This window comes from Arachis duranensis, chromosome 3 (genome assembly GCF_000817695.3).
Source record: "Arachis duranensis cultivar V14167 chromosome 3, aradu.V14167.gnm2.J7QH, whole genome shotgun sequence".
NCBI lineage: Eukaryota > Viridiplantae > Streptophyta > Magnoliopsida > Fabales > Fabaceae > Arachis > Arachis duranensis.
Window position 1 is genome coordinate 51,424,730 of NC_029774.3, and position 10,949 is coordinate 51,435,678.

The window sequence follows — 10,949 nt, forward strand, 5'->3', positions numbered from 1 at the left end:
CATTCCGAAATTTACATAAGCCTTAAATACAAACGTTAAATAGAGAAATCAGAGCAGAATAAAGTAACACAGAGAACAGAGTATGCAGAGTAAAGTAAAGAGATAAAGAAAAAAAGAGTAGTATAGATACAGAGGAAAGAGTAATCAGAGAAAAATAAAGGGATACAGAGAACAGAGTAATCAGAGCAGAGTAAAGAGATATAGAGAAAAGAGAAACCAGAACAGAGCAAAGAGATAAAAGAGATGAGTAATACAATAAAGAGATATTTGTTTTATGTACATTTGTTGCTTGAGGCAACCCAACAGATGTTTGTTTATTCATTTGTTGCATTACGGCAACTCCAGAATTATTTGTATGCTCATCTGCTACATTGAGGCAGTCAGATAAATAGTGGTACGACCACAGAATATTTTCCAGTGCTATACAGCTATTGAGAGCTATACCTGCAACTGATAACCTAGGATCACTTGCAGAGGATATTAATTCATACACGGATAGAATGCCACACCTGTAATGCAAGGATTGCTTACAGAGGACATGATTTCATACACAGCTGGAATGCCGCCACCTGTAAGGTAGAGTTTGCTTACAGAGGATATGACGCATACGTCGGTTAGTGAGAACTGTACCTATGCTGACTGAAAAACCATACCAGTTTTTGCTGCTTCAGATTACGTCGGGAGCGGGTAGAAACCGACAAATGAGCTCATTACCTGCACTAGTACTAGACATGCATGATATTTGGTTGTGCATTTCCTCTGTTATGATTGTTGTATGAGTGTATGCTTTCTTATTTGTATTCTATAATCTGTGTCTGTGTTTTATTTTCTTGTATTCTTTTGTTTGTGTTCTGCTTTCTGTTTTCTTTAATTTTTCTATTTATCTGCATCTTCTGTTTACTACTTCACCGTATTCTGCTATTCATCTGTGAAATAACACAGAATTTGTATTTGTGTGTGGTTGTTTATAACTGTTGTATTGGTTATTATTTGCAAATTGATTGTGAATGATTCAGTTTATTAATCCAAATGTTTTTTAAAAAACATACCTTGCAAAATAACTACGTTTTTAACAATGAATTAGGCTCATATAATAAATAATAGATAATAATTAGGAAGACAAGTTGGTAGCACTCAGTTTCTAGTATGATCATGTCGTACCAGAAATTGGGTCGTTACACAAGTAATTCAAATAGCAATTAGGCATGTTATACAATTAGGCAAGCAATTACAAGTCGGCAAAGCAAACAAACAGATAGAAAATGCACATGATGAATGCCTATCCTACTGGCTGTGATATCACATTGTCGGTTCAACTGCGAACCCGACACACCTCTATGGAGATGTCGCCCTTCGGAATCATCATTGGGAACCCCCGAGATATGGTGCTCGGATCACCATCCAGGATTTTGTGCCTGCACACTCTATTGATTCGAAGGGATGCGAGCGGGATACTCTTGCCTCAGACCTCACATCTCAAAGTAAGTGGGATTAACCACCGTCCTTACGCCGCCGCCATTACCTTGACAGGCGGGATTAACCACAGTCCCTGCCTTGCGCTTAGCGTCTCATTTATCTCAGAATAAAACAGTAGTTCAGTGATTTTTCAGAAAACATTTTCAATACATCAATGATTCATCATTGCACATTCGAGCCCCCGACTCATCTCAACCACTGTCACATCAACATTTCCATTCCGAGTCCTGGACTCATTCTCAACTACTGTCAATTCACATTTCCATACCGAACTCAATAGTTCATCAGTACTCATCTCATATACCAATCATTCTTCACACGCCATCAAATCATCCTCATTACACACGAAACCTAAGCCTCCGTTTTTCTAATTTTTTTTCATAATATTATCAACAAAAACTCTTAGGTTATTTCCCATGTTCTCATACCCGAAATTAAACCCAAAATTCTTAAAATAGTGTCACAGAAGCTTATAATCTTGTTGGGAAGGTGAAATATTGGAAAACAAAATTTAAATTTGAGAAACAGGGCATGTGGTGTGTGTGCGCACGCCCAGGAGAAGTTTTAAAACGTGTGTGTATGCATAGAGGTGTGCATACGCACATGTACCAATTTTTGTAATTCTGTTCGCTCGCACAAGGCGTGCTAGCATCCTCTACAGATTGCCCTTCCCAACGTGTGCGTGCGCACAGGGCTGTGCATACGCACAGGTTGTAAATGTTCATTGGGCATGTGTGTGCACAAGCTGTGCTAGCCCTTTAAACATATTGCCTACCTCTGCGTGTGCATACGCACAAGTCTGTGCATGCACACATGTTGAAATTTTGTAGGGGTGTGCATGCCCACAAGGCTGTGCGTCCGCGCTAATGAGCGGATAATTTATATGCTTTTTGTCATTGTTTTTAGATAGTTTTTGTATGATTTAGTTAGTTTTTAGTATATTTTTATTAGTTTTTAAGAAAAATTCACATTTCTGGACTTTACTATGAGTTTGTGTGTTTTTCTGTAATTTCAAGTATTTTCTGGCTGAAATTGAGGGACCTGAGCAAAAATCTAATTCAGAGGCTGAAAAAGGACTGCTGATGCTGTTGGATTCTGACCTCCCTATACTCGAAATAGATTTTTTGGAGCTACAGAAACCCAAATGGTGGACTCTCAATTGCGTTGGAAAGTAGACATCCAGAGCTTTCCAGCAATATATAATAATTTATACTTTGCTCGAGTTTTGATGACACAAATTGGCGTTCAAACGCCAACTCCCTGCTCTATTCTGGCGTTAAACGCCAGAAACAGGTTACAAGCTGGAGTTAAACGCCCAAAACAGGCTGCAAACTGGCGTTTAACTCCAAGAGAAGTCTCTACACATGAAAGCTTCAATGCTCAGCCCTAGCACACACCAAGTGGGCCCGGAAGTGGATTTCTGCATCATTTACTTATTTTTGTAAACCCTAGTAACTAGTCTAGTATAAATAGGACTTTTTACTACTGTACTCACATGCTGGGATCTTTGATCAGTTTTATGCTATCTTAGACATTGGGAGCTGGCCTCACGGCCATGCCTGGACCATCATCACTTATGTATTTTCAACGGTGGAGTTTCTACACACCATAGATTAAGGTGTGGAGCTTTGCTGTTCCTCGAGTATTAATGCAATTACTACTATTTTCTATTCAATTCATGCTTATTCCTGTTCTAAGATATCCATTCGCACACAAGAACATGATGAATGTGATTATTATGCGATGCTCATCACCATTCTCACTTATGAACACGTGCCTGACAAACACTCCCGTTCTACATGCAAACAAACTTGAATGCATATCTCTTAGCCTTCTGGTTCACGATCAGAGTCTTCGTGGTATAAGCTAGAATCAATTGGCAGCATTCTGGAGATTCAGAAAGTATAAACCTTGTCTGTGGTATTCCGAGTAGGATCTGGGATGGGATGATTGTGAGGAGCTTCAAACTCGCAAGTGTTGGGCGTAGTGACAGACACAAAAGGATCAATGGATCCTATTCCAACATGAGTGAGATTAGCCGTACGGTGACAGTACATTTGGACCATTTTTACTGAGAGGACGAACGGTAGCCATTGACAACGGTGATCCCCCAACATACAGCTTGCCATAGAAAGGAGTATGAAGGATTGGATGAAGGAAGTAGGAAAGCAGAGATTCAGAAGGAATAACGCATCTCCATACGCTTACCTGAAATTCCCACCAATGAATTACATAAGTATCTCTATCTTTATTTTATGTTTATTTATATTTTAATTATCAAAACTACATAATCATTTGAATCCGCCTGACTGAGATTTACAAGATGACCATAGCTTGCTTCAAGCCGACAATCTCCGTGGGATCGACCCTTACTCACGTAAGGTTTATTACTTGGACGACCCAGTGCACTTGCTGGTTAGTTGTGCGAAGTTGTGAAAAAGAGTTGAGATTACAACTGTGCGTACCAAGTTGTTGGCGCCATTGAGATCATAATTTCGTGCACCAAGTTCTTGGCGGCGTTGCCGGGGATTGTTCGAGTTTGGACAACTGACGGTTCATTTTGTTGCTTAGATTATGTAATTTTCTCTTGTTTCAACCTTTATTTTATTTTCAAAAAGTTTTCAAAAATCTTTCAAAATTTTTTCTTCTTTTTCGTTTTTCCAAAATAATTTTCAAAAAAAAATTCAAAAAAATTTAATAAAATCATAAAAACAAAAATATTTTGTGTTTCTTGTTTGAGTCTAGTGTCAATTTTTAAGTTTGGTGTCTATTGCATGTTTTTAAAATTTGTGCATTTTTTGAAAAATTCATGCATTGCATTCTTCATGATCTTCAAGTTGTTCTTGACAAGTCTTCTTGTTTGATTTTCATATTTTCTTGTTTTGCGTCTTTTCTTGTTTTTCATATGCATTTTTTGAATTCATAGTGTCTAAACATGAAAAATATCTAAGTTTGGTGTCTTGTATGTTTTTCTTTTCTAGAAAATTTTTCAAAAATAAGTTCTTAATGTTCATCATGATCTTCAAAGTGTTATTAGTGTTCATCTTGATATTTATAGTGTTCTTGCATGCATCATTTGTTTTAATCCAAAATTTTTATGTGTTGAGTCATTTTGTGGTTTTTCTCTTTCCTCATTAAATTCAAAAAATAAAAAAATATATTTTCCTTATTTTACTCATAAATTTCGAAATCTTTGGGTTGACTTAGTCAAAATTTTTTAAAATAAGTTGTTTCTTGTTAATATTTCTTTTCCTTATTTATCTTTTCAAAATCTTTTTCAAAATCAAATATTTTCATTTTTTTTCCTTTGTCTTTCGAAAATTTTCAAAAATCTTTTTCAAAATTTTTCAAAATCTTTTTCCTATTTTTACCTCATATTTTTCAAAATTAATACTAACAATTAATGTTTTGATTCAAAAATTTCAAGTTTGTTACTTTCTTGTTAAGAAAGATTCAAACTTTAAATTTTTAAATCATATCTTTTGATTTCTTGTGAGTCAAGTCATTAATTCTGATTTTAAAAATTAAATCTTTTTCAAAATAAATTTCAATCATATCTTTTCAAACTTATCTTTTTCAAATCATATCTTTTTCAAAATCAATTTCAAAATCTTTTCTAACTTCTTATCTTTCCAAAAACTGATTTTCAAATCTTTTTCAATAAACTACTTAACTTTTTGTTTGATTTTAAAATTCTTATCTTTTTCAAAACCACCTAACTACTTTTCTCTCTCTAATTTTCGAAAATCGTTAACTTCTTTTTCAAAATTCTTTTTAATTAACTAATTGTTTTAACTTTTAATTTTATTCCTTTTCTTAATTTTCAAACTCTAACAAAATATTAAAATAAAAACAAAAAATAATTTTCTTTTTTTAAAATTAAAATTCAAAAACTCTCTCTTTCATCTGCTTCTATATATTTATTTAATCACCAACACTCTTCTCTTCTTCTTATAATTCGAACCCTCTCTTACTTTCTGTGTTCGAATTGTTCATCTCTTCTCTGTGCATCATTCTTCTATTCTTTTCTTCTTCTACTTACATAAAGGAATCTCTATACTGTGACATTGAGGATTCCTCTTCTTTTCTGTCCTCTTCTTTTTCATATGAGCAGGAGCAAGGACAAGGACATTCTTGTTGAAGCTGACCCTGAACCTGAAAGGACTCTGAAGAAGAAGATAAAGCACAACAATCCAGAGAAAACCTTACAGAGAATCTCAAAAAAGAAGGATACATGGCCGAACCTAACAACAATGCAAGGAATATGCTTGGTAACTTTACTGCACCAAATTCCAATTTTCGTGGAAGAAGCATCTCAATCCCTGCCATTGGAGCAAACAATTTTGAGCTTAAGCCTCAATTAGTTTCTCTGATGCAACAGAATTGCAAGTTTCATGGACTTTCATCAGAAGATCCTTTTCAGTTCTTAACTGAATTCTTGCAAATCTGTGATACTGTTAAGATCAATGGAGTTGATCCCAAGGTCTACAAGCTTATGTTTTTCCCTTTTGCTGTAAGAGACAGAGCTAGAACATGGTTGGACTCTCAACCTAGAGATAGCCTGAACTCTTGGGATAAGCTGGTCACGGCTTTCTTAGCCAAATTCTTTCCTCCTCAAAAGCTGAGCAAGCTTAGAGTGGATGTTCAAACCTTCAGGCAGAAAGAAGGTGAATCCATCTATGAAGCTTGGGAAAGATACAAGCAACTGACCAAAAAGTGTCCTTCTGACATGCTTTCAGAATGGACCATCCTGGATATATTATATGATGGTCTGTCTGAATTGTCTAAGATGTCATTGGACCATTCTACAGGTGGATCTATTCACCTGAAGAAAACGCATGCAGAAGCTCAGGAACTCATTGAAATGGTTGCAAATAACCAGTTCATGTACACCTCTGAGAGGAATCCTGTGAGTAATAGGATGCCTTAGAGGAAGGGAGTTCTTGAAATCGATTCTCTGAATGCCATATTGGCTCAGAACAAAATGTTGACTCAGCAAGTCAATATGATTTTTGATGAGCGGATAATTTATACGCTTTTTAGCATTATTTTTAGGTAGTTTTTAGTTTGATCTAGCAACTTTTAGGGATGTTTTTATTAGTTTTTATACAAAATTCACATTTCTAGAATTTACTATGAGTTTGTGTATTTTTCTATGATTTCAGGTATTTTCTGGCTGAAATTGAGGGACCTGAGCAAAAATCTGATTCAGGCTGAAAAAGGACTGCTGATGCTGTTGGATTCTGACCTCCCTGCGCTCTCAAATGCATTGGAAAGTAGACATCGAGGGCTTTCCAGCAATATATAATAGTCCACACTTTATTCGAGTTGAGCCGATGCAAACTGGCATTCAACGCCAGTTCCATGCTGCATTCTAGAGTAAAACACCAAAAACACGTCACAAACCAGAGTTAAATGCCAAAAACACATTACAACTTGGCGTTTAATCCCAAGAGAAGCCTCTGCACGTGTAAAGCTCAAGCTCAACCCAAGAACACACCAAACTGGGCCCCGGAAGTGGATTTCTGCACTTAGACTTATTTCTGTAAACCCTAGTGGCTAGTTTAGTATAAATAGAACTTTTTTACTATTGTACTGGTGTCAATTTTTTTACCACATCTCTGGATTGTATTTTGATCCTTTGATCGCGTTTTGGGGGCTGTCCATTCGGCCACGCCTGGACCATCACTTATGTATTTTCAACGGTGGAGTTTCTACACACCATAGATTAAGGGTGTGGAGCTCTGTTGTACCTCGAGTATTAATACAATGACTACTATTTTCTATTCAATTCATGCTTATTCTTATTCTAAGATATTCGCTACACTTCAACATGATGAATGTGATTATCCATGACACTCATCATCATTCTCACCTATAAACGCGTGATTGACAACCACTTCCGTTCTACCTTAGAACGAGCGTGTATCTCTTGGATTCCTTAATCAGGATCTTCGTGGTATAAGCTAGAACCCTTTGGTGGCCATTCTTTAGAATCCGGAAAGTCTAAACCTTGTCTGTGGTATACGGAGTAGGATTCAGGGATTGAATGACTGTGACGAGCTTCAAACTCGTGATTTTTGGGCGTAGTGACAGATGCAAAAGAATCAATGGATTCTATTCCGACATGACCGAGAACCGACAGATGATTAGCCGTGCTGTGACAAGAGCATTTGGACCATTTTCACTGAGAGGATGGGAAGTAGCCATGGACAACGGTGATGCCCTACATACAGCTTGCCATGGAAAGGAGTATGAAGGATTGGATGAAAGCAGTAGAAAAGTAGAGATTCAGAAGGGACAAGCATCTCCATACACTTATCTGAAAGTCTCATCAATGAATTACATAAGTATCTCTATCTTTATTTTATGCTTTATTTATTATTATTTTCGAAACCTTTATAACTATTTGAATCTGCCTAAGTGAGATTTACAAGATGACCATAGCTTGCTTCATACCAACAATCTCCGTGGGATCGACCTTTACTCACGTAAGATTTATTACTTGGACGACCCAGTGCACTTGCTAGTTAGTTGTGCGAAGTTGTGACAAAGTATGATTCATGTTTTAGAGCACCAAGTCTTTGGCGCCATTGTTGAGGATCACAATTTCGTGCACCAGTTTTTGGCGCCGTTGCCGGAGATTGTTTGAGTTTGGACAACTGACGGTTCATCTTGTTGCTCATATTAGGTAATTTTATTTTCAAAAATCTTTCAAAATTTTTTTTCTCTTTTTCGTTTTTCTAAAGATTATTTTCGAAAAAAAACCCAAAAAATCATAAAATCATAAAAACCAAAAATATTTTTGTGTTTCTTGTTTGAGTCTAGTGTCAATTTTTAAGTTTGGTGTCAATTGCATGTTTTAGAAACTTTTGCATTTTTTCGAAAATTCATGCATGTGTTCTTCATGATCCTCAAGTTGTTCTTGACAAATCTTCTTGTTTGATCTTTAAATTTTCTTGTTTTGTGTTTTTTGTTGTTTTTCATATGCATTTTTGCATTCATAGTGTCTAAGCATGAAAAATTTCTAAGTTTGGTGTCTTGCATATTTTTCTTTTCTTTAAAATTTTTCAAAAATAAGTCTTGATGTTCATCTTGATCTTCAAAGTGTTCTTGGTGTTCATCTTGACATTCATAGTGTTCTTACATGCATTAAGTGTTTTTATTCATAATTTTCATGTTGTGAGTCATTTTTGTGTTTTTCTCTCTCATCATTAAAAATTCAAAAAAATTAAAAAATTATGTTTTCCTTATTTCTCTCAAAAATTCGAAATCTTTGGGTTGACTTAGTAAAAAATTTTTAAAAATAAGTTATTTCTTGTTAGTCAAGTCAAGATTTCAATTTTAAAAATCCCATCTTTTCAAAATCTTTTTCAAAAATCAAATCTTTTTCATTTTTCTTATTTTTTTTTCAAAATTTTTCTTATTTGATTTTCAAAATCTTTTTCGTATCTTTATTTCATGATTTTCAAAAACTTTACTAACAATTAATGTGATTGATTCAAAAATTTGAAGTTTGTTACTTTCTTGTTAAGAAAGGTTCAATCTTTAAATTCTAGAATCATATCTTTTAGTTTCTTGTTAGTCAAGTAATCAATTTTAATTTTAAAAAAATCAAATCTTTTCCAAAATATCTTTATCAATCATATCTTTTTCAAAATCAATTTCAAAATCTTTTCTAACTTATTATCTTTTCAAAATTGATTTTCAAATCTTTTTCAACTAACTAATAAACTTTTTGTTTATTTCTTATCTTTTTCAAAACCACCTAACTAATTTTATCTCGCTAATTTTCGAAAATTTCCTCCCTCTTTTTCAAAATTCTTTTAATTAACTAACTGTTTTAAATTTTAATTTTAATTTTATTTCTTCTCTCAATTTTCAAAAATCACTAACTGTTTTTCAAAAACAATTTTCGAATTTCTCCCTCTCTCATCTTCTTCTATTTATTTATTTAATTACTAACACTCTTCTCTTCATCTTAAAATTTGAACCCTCTCTTCCTCTTTGAGTTCAAATTTTCCTCTTTTCCTTCTTCTATTCTTTTCTTCTTCTACTAACATAAAGGAATCTCTATACTGTGGTAAAGAGGATCCCTATTATTATTTTTTGTTCCCTTCTTTTTCATATGAGTAGGAGCAAGGACAAGAATATTCTTATTGAAGCAATCCTGAACCTGAAAGGACTCTGAAGAGGAAATTAAGAGAAGCTAAATTACAACAATCCAGAGACAACCTTACAGAAATTTTCGAAAAGGAAGGGGAGATGGCAGCCGAAAATAATAATGCAAGGAGGATGCTTGGTGATTATACTACACCTACTTCCAAGTTTGATGGAAGAAGCATCTCAATCCCTGTCATTAGAGCAAACAATTTTGAGCTGAAGCCTCAACTAGTTGCTCTAATGCAACAGAATTGCAAGTTTCATAGACTTCCATCAGAAGATCCCTATCAGTTTTTAACTGAGTTCTTATAGATCTGTGAGACTGTTAAGACTAATGGAGTAGATCCTGAAGTCTACAAGCTCATGCTTTTCCCTTTTGCTGTAAGAGATAGAGCTAGAACATGGTTGAACTCACAACCTAAAGATAGCCTGGACTCTTGTGATAAGCTGGTCACGACCTTCTTGGCTAAGTTCTTTCCTCCTCAAAAGCTGAGCAAGCTTAGAGTGAATGTTCAGGCCTTCAAACAAAAAGATGGTGAATCCCTCTATGAAGCTTGGGAAATATACAAGCAGATGACCAAAAGGTGTCCTTCTGATATGCTTTCAGAGTGGACCATTTTGGATATATTCTATTATGATCTATCTGAGTTCTCTAAGATGTCACTGGACCATTCTGCAGGTGGATCCATTCACCTAAAGAAAATGCCTGCAGAATCTCAAGAACTCATTGACATGGTTGCAAATAACCAATTCATGTACACTTCTGAGAGGAATTCTGTGAGTAATAGGATGCCTCAGAGGAAGGGAGTTCTTGAAATTGATGCTCTGAATGCCATATTGGCTCATAACAAAATGTTGACTCAACAAGTCAACATGATTTCTCAAAGTCTGAATGGATGGGAAAATGCATCCAACAGTACCAAAGAGGCATCTTCTGAAGAAGAAGCTTATGATTCTGAGAACCCTGCAATGGCAGAGGTGAATTACATGGGTGGACCCTATGGGAACACCTATAATTGTTCATGGAGAAATCATCCAAACTTCTCATGGAAGGATCAACAAAAGCCCCAACAAGGCTTTAATAATAGTGGAAGAAACATGCTTAGCAATAACAAGCCTTTTCCATCATCTTCTCAGCAACAGACAGAGCATTCTGAGCAGAGCTCCTCTAGCTTAGCAAACATAGTCTCTGATCTGGCTAAGGCCATTTTAAGTTTCATGAGTGAAACAAGGTCATCCATCAGAAATTTGGAGGCACAAGTGGGCCAGCTGAGACAGAAAGTCATTGAAACTCCTCCTAGTACTCTCCC

At 35.3% G+C, this 10,949-nt stretch overlaps 2 non-coding genes across 2 annotated transcripts; both read right to left on the minus strand.

The window, feature by feature from the left end:
* Positions 1-6,103: 6,103 nt before the first annotated feature.
* Positions 6,104-6,211, minus strand: LOC127745928 (small nucleolar RNA R71). The gene has a single exon (XR_008007551.1). It is a non-coding gene; the product is annotated as a small nucleolar RNA R71 (small nucleolar RNA).
* Positions 6,212-10,134: 3,923 nt separating this feature from the next.
* LOC127746355 (small nucleolar RNA R71) lies at positions 10,135-10,242 on the minus strand. The gene has a single exon (XR_008007974.1). It is a non-coding gene; the product is annotated as a small nucleolar RNA R71 (small nucleolar RNA).
* Positions 10,243-10,949: the final 707 nt, after the last annotated feature.